The following is a 14453-nucleotide window of genomic DNA, read 5'->3' as shown; positions in this document are numbered from 1 at the left end:
AAATTTAGGGGTGGCATTTATCTGCAGACTTCTGAGACTGAATTGTGTCAGAGCACGAATCTGAGCAAAATAGAATTTCAGCAGCATGGAAGGTCCTGAAAAGCACTGTGGTCGAGATCAGTGTTTCTCAAATGGGGGTACGTGTAACCCCTGGGGGTACGTGATGGCACAACAGGGAGTAATCAACAAATAAAGTGTCTTGGTCCAACCTCATGTGTGAAATGACCAGAGAATAAATAAATCTATTCAGTAGCCACAAAAATCAGGGTTTTTCAACATTGGGGTCACCTGAAATTTCTGAATTAAAATTAAAAAAAAATTCTATGATTGTTCTTTTTCACTTTGTGGATCTATAGTTCAGTAAAAAAAATAAAAAATAAATAAATATGGTCAAAATTATTTCTAGAAAAAATGTCTATGGGGTCACCAGAAGTGTTTCTTTCCACTTATTTACAAAATTAGATTCTTTAAAATGTGTGTTATCACTCATTCATTCCATTATTATTTGCAAAATGCTTGGATTCAGAAATAAGAGAAAGTGGGTACTTGGGAGATAGAACCTCTGGTCTAGATTGTTCATAAAATGTATTTGTTTTCTTAAAAGTATAGCAAACAAAATAAAATACACTAACCGAATGAAGTAAACCTGTTTTAAATCCAGCGTACCCCTTTGCATTGAATTAAAAGCTTTTGATGTCTAAGAGGTACTAATTTAAGTGTTTATTATCATATGTGCACAATGTTTCCCTGCACAATGAAATTTCTACTTTGCTCATCACACTGGATGTCACAAAAAAAAAAAAAAAAAAAAAAATTGAAACAAAGAACAAAAACCAAACAAATAAAGCAAAAAGTATAGTAACAATATTTATAATAATTAAAAAAAATAATAAAGATAAATATGTACAAGGTAGAAAAGATAGAAAAGTCCATTATAAAGTGTATTGTGCTTGTGCATAGTGAATTAGAGTAGATTACAGTTCTATGGGCTGTTCAGGAGTGTATGGGGTCTGAAAACAGTCTGAGGGTCTTGAACTGAACTGAAGGCACCATTAGAAACACTGCAGGAAACAAAGTCAGGCAGTTTGAAACCAGAACTTTATAATATAACAGACAGTTCAGGTTTGATCTGTTTCAAAGGAAACCCCTGGATTTAGAGCAGATTAGTTGTTGTCCTAGACTACCTACTAGTGGCAAGAGAAGTCATTACAGTCTGTGATGTGTTTCACTCAAGCTCTCTAATGGCAATGTTTACAATATGTAGGAGTTTTATTATTTATTATTTTAAGTATCATATTATGTCTACGTATGAGTGATTTGATCCCACCATTTATATCAAAAGTTCATGTTTTAATTTTAATGTTTTAAAGCGGGGGTTCTCAACTGGTCTCACCCTGGAACCCATACTTTGACACGGTCATTACATTTTTCAAAAACAGCTGTTGAAAACATGCATATATAACCATAAATAATTCAACATACATTTCACAGCATGCCTATCAAAAGAAAAGTTTCTTTCAAACTAAAAGACCAAGCCCAACATGAGAGACATATTTTTGACCTGCTATCTGCGACCCACCTAGTAGAGGTCCCACTTTTGAGTCTCGACCCACCAGTTGAGAATCATTGTTTTAAAGCACAGAAATAGATGAATAAAAAAAAACAAGATGTTTTATGTTTACAATATTTTGTCAATGATTCACCATAGTTTAGAATTTAGAGAGTCAAACACACAGTAAACATGTTTTTTGAGTCCTTGATTTGCAAGGGGAAAGCTGCTGGACACGTGAGTAAAGAATGTAAAGTTTAATATAAGTTTTAAAAGTAGAATACTGTGTGAATAAGAGTTTTTTTCTCTAATAGTGCAAACATATTTTAATCTGTGAGTCAAAAGTAGAGGAAAAACCGCAGGGTGCCTGAGTGTGAAAACACTATAATCATTATGTAAATCACCGTTTCCCAACCAGGGGTACGCATACCCTTAGGGGTACGTGAGCACATTGCAGGGGGTATGCGGAAAAATTAGGAATTTACTTCCAAGATAATAAAAAACATTCATTTCATAAGTCCGCCAATAAAATGGTACGTGTGCGCTATGACTTTTTTTTAACGTTTAAATGCCTGTTTAAAGGGGACATATTCAAAGAAGCTCTTATTGTGGTAAATGTCATGACACATATATATAACACAGGCAGGTTAATTATTTGATTTGTATTTATTTAGTTATTTATATAACTTCCAATTTCAACTGTATTATTTTTCTTTAATAACAATGTAATCATAACATATTTGTATTAATTATACAGTATTAATAATACAAACATTTACTATAAAATTATTTCTTATATTTATCATTTTTATTGCCTTGAAGGCAACATCATTTTATGTTTATTATTTGAGTTAAATAAGAAGATAATACCTGAAAATTAATGGTTCAATTTAAGAAGATGAAATAAAATGACTTGCGTTGAATATTCAGTTGTGTTATGTTCTACTTTTGGAGAATCATGAACACGTATGAGTGAGGGGGTACTCATGGTATGACAAAAAGACTCATGAGACAAGAAAGGGTGAGAACCACTGATGTAAATGATTAATAGTGTTTAATTTGAATTATCAAGTCTCACTTTTGTCTATTTTGTCTCCAACCATTCAACCTCATTATTTAAAAAAACAGGATTTATAAAATATAATAATTTCATATCAAAATTAGCCTCAGCTTTTGTCTTCTGATGTCCATTAAATTCAGCAAAAGTGAAGTTAAGTCATTTGAATAAATGTAAAGTTATACTGTCAGTTGGTTCAATTCACAAGGATTAGTTCTGCTTAGTCTAATAGCAGAGTTCATCTCTATAAATGGATAGTAGTAGACAAAATTATTATTATTATTATTATTATTATTATTATTATTATTATTATTATTATTATTATTATTATTATTATTTTACCATCACTCTTTCACCCATATTCCCACATACTCTTAAAAATAGATTATAATTAGGCATTACACTTTTTTAAACTGAAAAAAATCTAATGATATTAAATTAACCAAAATATTATTGAAAGTTGTTTTTTTTTTCTTCCGTTTTTATTAATATTCTAGTTTTCATTAGGTAAAACATCAGATTAATGAATTAAGAAAGCAACCAGTGTGGCTGACACTGCCATATAATGTATTCATTCATATCTAAGTCTGAGAAGCAGATATTTTCTGGCATATTAGTGCAAATGATGACTGACAGAAACAAAATTGTCCACAAGATGGCAACATTTAAGAGACAGAGTCAAGAATGCATTACACACCATCAGCAATGCTGTGGAAATAACTGTAATTTTTTTTAGCTGAAGTTGAGCTGAAATATATTTAGCATTTTTGCACAAAACATAAAATGATTCCTGGAATATTGACACATGTAGCCAACCTGCAAAGTATTAGAAGTAGTGATGAGTCATTTTTACAATGAGAACTGAAAGCACTAAACACTATATAACATTATGACTTCAGAGGAAACAACAGCACAGTGATTATAGCTGTGTTAGAGAAGACAACATTCAATATTAGGGGATATATCTTTTTTTAATTTTGTGTGTGTCTTTGTCAGTAGATTCCCTACATTAGTTCATAATGTGGAATTTCATCATCAATCCACAGGAGCCCCTGGTACCACTATTCACAAGACACCTCGATCATATTACAATAGGTAATAGAAACAAAATACAAGATCAATGTTTTTCAGCTTTCAGATGAGGCTGTAAAACAGCTGAACATGTTTTCATCACCTAGTTATTTAGACCAAGGGGTGTGAAACTCATTTTAGTTCATCAGCTAAATATGGACCTGTTTGATCTGAAATGGGCCACAGATGATTGGTGGGAAAACAGACAATTTCAACATGAATGTGCACCAAGTGTGCACATCCATTAAAACATGGTGATGGATATTAGGGGTGGGAACCTCTGGGTACCTCACAATACAATACACGATACGATACACGATACAAAGCTCACGATAACGATTATCTAACGATATGACGATACTGCGATTATCGATATATTGGTCAGAAATCAATCTACGATAATCTATGACAAAACAAGAAAAAAAAGATTAAGTGAAAAAATACATTTTTTATTTGATATCTCTGAAAGACAATAAATTGAAAAAGTGTCCTATGAACAGTGACAATATTTTAGTGCAACATTTCTGTAAATAAGTGTCAACATATCAATGTAAATTAATAAGTATCTTCAATAGTGCTTTATGTAAACAAATAATATATATATTGGTTCCTTCAACAAACAGTGTCAACAGTTCTGTGAAGATGTACCTGCACATTTTAGTGAAAAAGCAGAAAAGGTTTTGGAAAATAAAAAAATAAAATAAAATAGATACTTAGCAGGAGCATATCGATAATTGATCGTGCGGAAAAATATTGCGATATATTGCCGTATCGAGATATTGTCACACTCCTAATGGATATTGACAAATTATTATATAAAACTTGTATATAAATGACATATTTAAGAATTCTCGGCTGTTAAAAATGACTTTATTTGCAGATGACACTAATATGTTTTATTCAAATGAAAATTATTGTAAACTAATTAGTACTGTCAATGATGAATTATGGAAAGTGAAAAAATGGATGGACATAAACAAACTATCCTTAAATCTGAACAAGACTAAAGCTATGTTTTTTGGAAACTACAAAAATAAAACTGAAAACCAATTAAACATAGATGTATACAAATTGAAACAGTATCTGAATGCAAATTTTTAGCGGACAACAAACTATCATGGAAGCCACACATAAGACGTATACAATCTAAGGTTGCAAAAAGCATTGCAATAATAAACAAAGTTGAGTATGATACTCTCCGCGTACTGTACTGCACGTTAATATTACCGTATTTTATTATATATAGATATATATATAATAAAAGAGAATAACAGTGCTAAAAGATTGTTGTGCTTGAACTACAACAATAGCGGTGATCTTTGTAACTAATAAATAAATATATATATATACATATATACGTATAACAAAAAAAACTGTTACAAATAAGAGCTAGACAAGTGTTCAAATGTTACAGACAAGTTACAATTTTGAGTTTACTATGGCCCTAAGTTGTTTACTGTAAGAGATCATGTGTGGAAACTGTACAAGCTCGAAATATTGGTTTTTGTTCTTATTTTGTTGTTCTTGATATAAATTTGTGAAGACACTGACAATATCAAAGCAATAAGTGACAGATATGATATCAGTAACTGCAGAAGGATGTCTTTCGAGATTAAAAAATGACTGTCATCATGTGATATAAGCACAGGGGAACTGAGCAACTTCAAATATTGTGGAGTTTCATTAAATGTGTGTATCTGGAGGATTAAATATATTTACAACTTAATTAGTCGGTCATTTACACACAATAATTCATGATTTCTCCGTCATTTTCTCCTGCGGGCTGAATTAGATGCTCTAAAGGGCCGAGATTTATGTTTGACACATTGATTTAGACTCTGTGTCTTGCTGAGCATGTCACCAGAGGGGTATTCCATAAAGCGGGTTATGTTCAAAGTATGTTCAGGCTCAAATGAGGGAAACTCTGAGTATCCCATTCCAAAAAGCGAGGTATGTTCTTCTCTGAGTATGTTACCATGGCAACATTGTCCGTGAACTAAACCTGGTCGCTGACAGGTTTTATCAAAGAAACCCTGGGTTTCTACCTGGCTCCGCCCACCTGAACACCAAGACTTTAATAAACTTTAACACTTTTCTCTGAAACACATTAGTAACATCACACACCACAGACGTGATCACATCACTACTAATGTTGTGTTGCTTTACGTCTTTTTTCTTTTTTTTTATTTTGTGATAACGGTAGTTTTCTTTCTAACATTGTAGATGTAGATCATTAAGTGAAAGTCACTGAGAGGTTGATCTACATTAAAACATCTACTGACGTCTGTAGTAAAGTTCTCTGGATAAAAACCTGTGGATAATATAAAGGAGGAGATGATAATTTAAACAAATCAACTTTTAAGGCTTGATTGTTGTTTTATATTGTTATACAGTTAAGTCTGTAGATCACACATCTTTGAAGGTATGATGGTGCAGTGAAGTGTGACACTGCTCTTGAAAGTGATGGGTCGTGGGTTCGCTTCCCGCTTTAGTGTTTTTTTAGGACGTTGAGACGACTCTGGCGACAATATTACATTAAGAATCAATATAAATGATGTGATATGAAGCAGCAGCCACTGTCTTTATATCCAGTGTAACAGGAGGGCTCTCTATGTAGCCATCCGTCTCCTCAGACACACTTTATTCATATTATCCACCGCTCGTCAAGTCACTGAAGCAATAAAGTGATGAAGTGACCAAAAAGTGTGACTAATTATGGGTGATATAAGCCACTATAGTCACTGAAGACTGAACACACCTTTAGAACAGGCTCTTATTCCTCAAACAACGGCTTATTTCACCCATCAGGGTGAATAAATCACTATCTTCCGTTTGGTTGTCATGGCAGTTTGAGTATTCTTTGATCCATTGATGATGGCTTTCTATCGCGCGTGCACGTAAGTAACCCAAGGTTTACATACTCAGGGTTGATTAACCCACTTCATACCAGCTTTAATGGAATCCGATACCCGGAGTTTCCTATCGCGGGGTATGTTGACCCAGAGTTTATGGATAGACTCAGAGTTTGTTAACCCGCCTTTATGGAATACCAGTCTGGTGTCATGTTCAAGTTCAACTATAATATATATATATATTTTAATTTAATTTTAATCACTTTATTAATCCCTGAAGGGAAATTATGTTACACTCTGTTATTTTTAGGGACATGCTTCTCACACACACAGGCCCGAATTACACACATGCATCAATGGAGAGATGTCAAAGTGGGGCTGTTTCGACAATGAAGGGAGCGCACCAGAGCAGTGTTGGGGTTTGATGCCTTGCTCAAGGGCACCTCGATAGTGCTCAAGAAGTGCCCTGGCACCTCTCCAGCTACCAGAACAACTTCTGCATTTTGGTCCGCATTGGGACTTCAACCAGCCACCCTCCGGTTTCCAACCCACGTCTCTACGGACTGAGCTATTGGCCCTTTAAAAAAATAAAAAAAACAAAATAAAAAGACAACTGCATTGTCCCATCTACACATTTGCACACGCACACACGTGCAGCCAGTGCACCGCATCAGGAAAGTATTTGGCATTCATTTACATAGTCGGAAAACAAATAAATTGTAAAAAATCTTCTCACTTCTGCCAAAACTCAGAATGATCACAGTCATGAAAAAAGCACCCTTTTACACCCACAAAGTAGCAGCAGTTGCCATAGTTACAAAAACAAAAGCCACTGGGATTGGTTTTTTATCAGAAATCAAAGAGTGTTCTGTATATAAAGTCCTGATGACCCCAGAGGCAAACAAAGATGGAATATGGTTTCACATTGTCAGGATTCAAGTTAAGAACGATGACTTTAGAAAATAGGAATATGATAACAGTATGAACTGTATTTGCTAACATTGGTGCTATTAGATATGAGTTTCCATCTCCGACCAATGCCTTAAACACTGAGAACAGAAAACAATATTACAACTAGGAATAAAGCACTAAAACCAACCATAACTGATATTTGACATGTGATACAAATGTAATACTTTTATTATTAGTGGTAAACCTTTGTGTGCAATGCATAAAAAGTATTACATAAGTTATTTTACCTTATTTCATTATAATTATTATTATTTTTAAACAAAGCCTGACAAATACAAATGCTATTCTACACAAAGATTGTTGGAGTGCACCTTTTATCAATGCTTGTGGTCTTTTTGGGGAAATTTCTTTTTGACCTTGTTTATATATATATATATATATATATATATATATATATATATATATATATATACTGTATATATCTGTTCTCTGTGGCAATGAGAAGCTAATCTTATAAAAACAACCAATATGCTGAAGTCCAAAGGGCACAAGCCAAGTAGGGAATTAAAGTAGACCGAGTCTCTATTTCACAGCAGACATAAATATCAATAGGGTTTTGTGTGCAGCTGAAACAATCTAAAATGTTTTTATTGTGTACGAAAAAGGACTCCAAACATTATCTGCAAGCTGTTTCTGCATGGCAATGCTTTCCCTAAATTATAACAAATCTTCCTCATGGGGAAAATTATAACCTCCTGTTGAGTGAGAAGATTGAGATTTGAGAAATATTGTGTAATTGCGTGGGATGGCTGCAATTACTCGTGTCTAATTTCACTTGCAAACCAACATTTGTTAGAAAAAAGCATTATTTTCTAAACTGTTGTACACCACGTTTTCTTGGCCTGTCTAATTGTGGCATGTCCAATATAAGAAATAAGAGAATTATATATGATATAAGTGCATGATATGTAGCAGAATCCCACGCTCATGGTTAGCTAACAAATGCTGCATCACACAGGCTTGAACGGCTTGAACCTACGACCTCTACGATGTAAGAAAACTCAGTCTCACGGCTAATGCGTGAGACTTGAGACATTTCAATCTGTTCTCACGCTCACACGCCAAACCATGTATATCTCACGCAGAGAAATTACCAGGATAAAGGTGCGTTCACACAGAACGTGACTGAAGTGACTAGATTACTGCATTCAAAATCAATGTGACTTCAAGCCACCTCCCTTCAAGTGACCCGACTTGCGTGAAAGTTGAAAAAATCTAACTTTTCAAGCGACTTCCTCCTCCTCCCTCCCTCCCGCCACAGTGAGACGGCTGCAGCAGGAGGCTTCCTCAACAGGGGTTCTCAACTGGTCTCACCCTGGGACCCACATTTTGCCACAGTCATCAAACCACGACCCACTTTTTCTTTTTAGAATTCAACCAAAACCAAATTTAGTTTTTTTTCAAAGAAAGCTGTTGAAAACACGCATATATAATCTCTTTTAAAAACATAAATCTATTAATGTTCCTGTGCAACCTGCATTTCACAGCATGCCTGTCAAAAGACAAGTTTCTTTCAAAATAAAAGACAAGTCCAACATGACAGACATTAGGTATTTAATTTTTTTTTTTTTTTTGGCCAGCTTTCCGCGACCCACCCAGTACAGGTCCACGGCCCACTTTTGGGTCCCGACCCACCAGTTGAGAATCGCTGATTTGGTAACTCCGTAAGTTTATCATTTAAACCGTAAAAGCAGAGCTGTCTATGATAAGTGCACACACAAACACACACACACACGCCTGGTGTTGAAGTCTGGTGATAAGACATTTTTGCATATTGCAATACTGAGATATCTATCCTACATGTGTGAGTGTAAAGAGCAAACCAATGAGTCACATCCTGTGTGATCTGTATCAATGTTATGCAGTTTATCAAATATAAAAGCAGGTAACGGAGCATGTAGTAGGGCTTTGTGGATGACACCGTTTGTCCTCATATCTGTCAGAACTGAAATTGCAGGCATTCTTGAACTCCATGTTCATAATCTCCTTAATAATTTGTGCTGTGCATGTTGCAGGGCATCACAGATGAGCACACTGTAACATATAATAGAGCTCGACCAATTTATCAGCCAGCCGATTATATCGCCCGATATTAGTATATCCACTGATTACTGGTATAGGCTAACTTTAATGCTAATATGCACTGATATTCCTACATTTTTTCACCAGTCAAATAGCATTTCATTTGAGTGTTGTTGTATTACACTTCTTTCTTGCTGTCACCAGCAGAGTGCTATATGGTTTATAACCAGATTTATCAAACTCAAATTTAAGAGCCCTGTATTAACCTCCATTCTGTAGCTAAAGCAATGTCTGTACGTGTTTTCAGTTGGTAGACAGTGTTTATGATGCGTTTCAGTCATTTTACGCTGCAATATAGATTGTTGTTCTTCGTGCCGTACATTTTATCTCACACGCTAACTGCTAAGCTACGTCAATCAACTTGTACCTCAAACTATATAACAATTGTATAATTTCTGTCGCACAATACTGAGAGGTTATTTTATTCTGTATTGCTGTAGTTTCACATTAATCGTCATCAAAGACTTGTATTTTTGTTGTGAAATAGTTTAGTCTGGACGACAACTGAGGCTGAGACTGCCATGGTTTGAGACAACATATTAAAAACGAATAGTGTTGCACTTTTTCCATCACTGTATAGGTATTTTTTTATTTTGCACAGATGGCACATTAAAAGTAGAATTAACCTTTTATTTCCATGGAGAGAGATATAATGATTTTTTTTAAATAGACTCCTGAGACTGAAATAAAGGATGATAATGTGACCTAAAATAACTCTGGAGGAAGGGGGTCTGTGTATATATCGGTATTGGTTATTATCGGAAATCTAGTGTTGGACAATATCAGCATATTGGATGTTAGCAAAATGCTAATATCGAACATCTCTATTTGTATATATTGTAATGTTCATACCTAGGCTCTAAGCTGGAACGTGAAGGAATGTTACTGGTGTAACAAAACGGACAAATGAAACATTGTGGTCAAAATGCAGTTTGGTGATCGTGGTTCTGATGGAGTGACATCTGATAACACCTTTGTTTTGAGTGGTTTTATACAGTATTTGCTTGGTTTTATGAGTACGGTAGTAATCCATGATTCGTCTAATGTTTCACTTTGGTGTGACTGACGCTTCATTGATTAATGCTGAAGAACAGTGACATGGCTCAATCTGATTGGTCCCTGCCAATCAGAACATGCTAAAGAAAAGAGCAGTGCACGAGGGGAAGTGGCTGGACAAACACTTTTTCATTAATATTCAGTGAGCAATGCCATTAAAGCGCACACTGCACACAGCCATCTGCTCCCACCTACAGAAAGTGAATAAATGAGCTACACTGGTGTTATTAGTACTTCACAGGATACCTGCTGTTAAGACGTAGAGAAATGTGAGATGCAGTTTTTTGTGCCGGTTCTTGTTTTTATGCTTACCTCATGTGCTCCGGTATTGCCAAATGCTCCTAAGTCTACAAAACTAAGCAAAATGTTAACCAGTGTTACACGCTCTTGTTTTTATAGTTTTCAGGTCCAATTTTTATAAAAAATAAACACGTCTGAGGTTATCTAATATTTGTTTTCATGTCAAGTTTAACACAATATTTCATCTTTAGTGAAGTGGCATTAACCAGAGAAGCATTCTTTATCATTTAGTAGGGGTGTCCCGATATTGGTCTGATATCAGCCAGAAAAACAAATATCGGATTTTATCAGACTGCATCTAAAATCTCCAATATATATTATATTTATTCAATTGTAAAATACTGTATATATTATGTTGAAGGTTAAAATGTATGTAACTAATTAAATAATAAATGGGTCAGTTTTTCTCATACCTCCTGTTGCTGACTATTGTTCTCTGTTTGAGTAACATCACTTGATCAAGCCTTTTCTAACATTCCACACTACAAAATTAGTAGTAAAAGTATGTATGATTCGTGCTGACATCATATCGGATTGATATCGATATCGACCAGTTATCAAGGCTGCAATATCAGTATCATATCGGAAGTGAAAAAGTTGTATCGGGACATCCCTACCATTTAAATATCCTTGGGCAGGTCTTTTTCCATGTGAACTGATTGGTCTGGAGACGATGTTTTATACTCATCCAGATCCTAACTTACTCCCGACCAGGTTTGCCGTTCAGCATCAGTTACCATGTTGATTTACCTTAGTAAGACGTTAACTAGCATTGTAGTACAGGATACACAGAATACATCTCAGAAGTTAGCACGATAAGAGGAAATCCAGCTTCCCAGTACAGGCCCCAACTTATCACCTCAAGGTTTGACGCATTTCATTGTGTGATGAGTCCCGTAGACGCATGTATAGAAGTCTTTTTACTTCACGCTTTCTTGTATTTCTTCGCCAGGCAAGGAGGACAGTGATTTGCTTAACACCATATTTGTTCTGGTTGTTCCCGGTGTTCCCTGTTGTATCACCTGTTATGGCAATTTTTATATTCATCATCATATCGTCAAATGTGTGTTCATGTGTACAATTTGTCATGTTTTAATACATGATGACTCCATTACTCTTTGCACTTTTGAACAGCTGAATCATGTTAGATTAAACAGTACAGATCGTATTGTACTCAGTGCAACACAGAGTCTCTGCTGAAGGCCAAAACTCAAACTCACATGCAGATATGCACGCGCACACACTATCAAGGATAGATTACTTGGAATCACAGGGACTGCCCTAAACTGGTTTAAGTCCTACCTATCTGATAGGTACCAGTTTGTACACGTGAATAATAAGTCTTCTGTGTACACTAAAGTAAGCTACGGGGTTCCTCAGGGCTCTGTGCTAGGTCCAATCCTCTTCTGTATCTATATGATCCCCCTTGGTAATGTTATGAGAAAATACTCTGTTAACTTCCACTGCTATGCTGATGATACCCAACTGTATTTATCAATGAAGTCAGGTGAGACAAATCAGCTATCTAAACTTGAGGCCTGTCTAAAGGACATTAGGGCCTGGATGGACCAAAATTTTCTTCTTCTCAACTCAGACAAGACTGAGGTCATTGTACTGGGCCCGCGACACCTTAGAGAAACCTATGCTAGCCTAACTGCCCTAGATGGCATTACTCTGGCACAAAGCACAACTGTTAGAAACCTTGGGGTTCTATTTGATCAGGACTTATCCTTCAACTCTCACATAAAACAAACTTCAAGAACTGCCTTCTTTCATCTCCGTAACATTGCTAAAATCAGATCTATCCTGTCTCAGGGCGACGCCGAAAAACTAGTCCATGCTTTTGTTACCTCTAGACTGGATTATTGTAATTCTCTTTTAGCAGGCTGCCCGAGCAAGTCGCTTAAGACACTTCAGCTGGTTCAAAATGCTGCAGCACGTGTACTGACTAAAACTAGGAGAAGAGATCACATTACTCCTGTATTAGCCTCTCTGCATTGGCTTCCCATAAAATATAGAATAGAATTCAAGATTCTTCTTCTCACTTATAAAGCCCTAAATGGACAGGCACCAGTCTATCTCAAGGAGCTTGTAGTGCCATACAATCCCCCCAGAACACTACGCTCTCAAAATGCTGGACTACTCGTTGTTCCATTCATCTCTAAAAGTAGTATAGGAGGAAGAGCTTTCAGTTATCAGGCCCCACTTCTCTGGAACCATCTACCAACCACGGTTCGGGGGGCAGACACCCTCTCTACCTTTAAGGTTAGGCTCAAAACATTCCTCTTTGATAAAGCTTTTAGTTAGGAACCAGCTCATAGCTCATAATTAAGATGCAATAGGCATAGACTGCCGGGGGGGGGGGGGGTCTGGCATGCTCGGTTGGAGAGAGGTTGGAGAGGGCGTTAAGAGAGAGGTCATTTAGGTTAGAGAGGGACCGGAGAGGGTCCCATTCCTCTTTCAAACACTCCCTCTATGTCTGCTTACTCCCTTGTGTGTTTGCTCCTGTACTCCTTCTGGCTTTTGTCTTGCAGGTCCGTGGGATCCTCAGTGTGGAGTTACAGAGACTCAGCGGCTCTGTCTCCACCCTTTTCTCTGCACACACCCAACACAGCATAACGTGGATGGCTGTTCATCATAGGAATGGGATCCACACAAGGTTCCTGCTGCTTAACAGAAGGTTTTCCTTGCCGCCATGATGAATTCATGTTGGGTGTGGGATACATATGTATGTGTATATACGTATATATGCATATGTGTGTATCCATAAAATGAAGAGTCCGTCCTTAAGACTGCTCTACTGTAAAGTGCCTTGAGATACCATTGGTTATGATTTGGCGCTATACAAATAAAGATTGATTGATTGATTGATTGATAAGAGTGGCGCCCAATCTTCCTCATAATATACACGTCTTCATCATCCTCAAATGTTTCCACTGCTGGGCATCTGACTCCCCCCTTCTCCTCTGCCTCAGGGTGGAACTTTTTCTGTTATCTGTATAAACGCTTAAGCTGTGAAACATGTTAGTTAGAGCGGGTCTTGCCTTTTTGCTCTGCCACGAGCCTTTTGCCTTTCATTCTTTCAGGATGGAAGCTTCTTTTTTACTCCTTTTTATTTTATTTTATAATAAATCTTTTTTATAAAATCATCAATGCCTGGACTCCATCATTCAACCAGAGCAATAAATCATGTCTCCAAATGAGGTCAACCGCAAATTTGCCGTAACACACCTCAATCTACGAGACAAATTCAATTTCAAACTGTTTCGGATTTTTCCGTACAAGCCTCCAAAATAAACATTCACCATTATTTTGCCAGAAATTTGAGTCTGTGAAAATGCCATAAATGTGTTGGGAAGCTTTTTGGGGACAAACACAAGAAATCACAATAAGAATGCAGTAACAACACTTCTATGCACCCGCCAACTGGACTGTTATGATCATTAAATCGCAAACCACTTTTGACAAGTGGCTCAGAAAATAGATAAATGGATGGATGGACCCCCTCGAAAAC

Source organism: Gouania willdenowi, chromosome 14, assembly GCF_900634775.1.
Source record: "Gouania willdenowi chromosome 14, fGouWil2.1, whole genome shotgun sequence".
NCBI classification, from domain to species: Eukaryota; Metazoa; Chordata; class Actinopteri; order Blenniiformes; family Gobiesocidae; genus Gouania; species Gouania willdenowi.
Note: the sequence above shows the minus strand (reverse complement) of the source record.